The sequence below is a fragment of the Bos indicus x Bos taurus genome, chromosome X, assembly GCF_003369695.1.
Source record: "Bos indicus x Bos taurus breed Angus x Brahman F1 hybrid chromosome X, Bos_hybrid_MaternalHap_v2.0, whole genome shotgun sequence".
Taxonomy (NCBI): Eukaryota; Metazoa; Chordata; class Mammalia; order Artiodactyla; family Bovidae; genus Bos; species Bos indicus x Bos taurus.
Genome location: NC_040105.1, coordinates 20,530,540 through 20,531,999, shown reverse-complemented (window position 1 = coordinate 20,531,999; position 1,460 = coordinate 20,530,540).

Genomic DNA, 1,460 nt, shown 5'->3' with positions numbered 1-1,460 from the left:
CTGGAAACAACCCAAATATTCATTTAATAGTAAAACAGAGAAAAAATATGATAAGATCATAAAATAGAATGCTGTACAGCTATGACAGCTCTGAAAATAAATGAGCGATAGCTGCATCAACAGTATGTACATCGCTCACAAACATAATGATGAGTAAAAGAAAACAAACATAAAATAATACATACTGTATGATACTATATAACTTATAAAGACTATAGTACATGAAGTCAGTTTTTAAATTTAACAGTCAAATGTTTGTCGGTCTGGGGTGAGCAGTCTTTTCCAGATACCAAGATTTTAAAGCTCTTATAATTAACACAGTATGTTAGTGGACATAATGAAAACAAACTGAGCAATAAATTAGAATAGAGATCTAGGAAATGTGCGAGTGTGTACAAAACTTTGATTGTATGACAGATGTTGTGTTGCTTACCACTGTGGAATACAGGAGGACTCTTGGGTAAATGATGCTGGGAACAATCATCTTTCCATGTAGAAAATTTAAAGCGTTTAGATAAATCCTTAAATTGCACAATTCATAAAATCAATTCTAGAAGCTTTGAGGACTCATTTGTGAAATGCAAAACTAAAACTTTTAGAAGAAAATATAGGAAAATCTTTCTGACCTCTGTATAGAAAAGGGTATTTTTAAGACACAAAAGATCTGTGCATAAAACCAGAGATGTATAAATTTAACTGCTTTATAGTTAAGTACCATTATGCATTAAAACATACTAGAAAGAAAAGGAAATTGAAGCCAACAACTGGGTGAAGTTATTCGTAAAGCATGTAACTAACAAAGGATTAGTGACCAGAGTATGTTAAAAATACAACTGAATAAGAAAAAGACAGCCCAAAAGTAAATTAGAATAAATTCAGAAACCGAGCAATTCACCAAAATAAAGAAATATCCATAGCCAATGAGCAGATGGAAAGATTCATAAATCTTTTACTAATGCAAATGCAAATTAAGAGTGAAATAATATAGCACTACACACCCACCAGAATGGCAAAATATTGAGAAGCTTGACAGAGGATGTGTATCAACAGAAATACTGTTATGCTCAGCTAGTAGGAATATAAATTAGAGTGACTTTGGAAAATGAATTTTCTGTCTCTCTCAAAGCAGGGTATTTACATATCCTATGACCAAATACTTTCATATCTAGGAATGTGATTTAGAAAAACTCTTACACATTTTCACCAAGAGAACCATATAGGAATCTTCATAGACATACTGTTTGTAGCAGTCTAAAGCCAGAAACGATCCAAATGCCTAGAGATTGGAGAATAGAGGAATGTATTAATATATAGAGATATACACACACACTACACGCAGTCACAAATATTGGTTTGGCCCAAAATTTCATTCAGGTTTTTCCATAAGATGTTATGGAAAAAGTCAAACAAACTTGTGGGCCAACCCAATAAATATGAACCAAACCAATCAATCCTAAAGG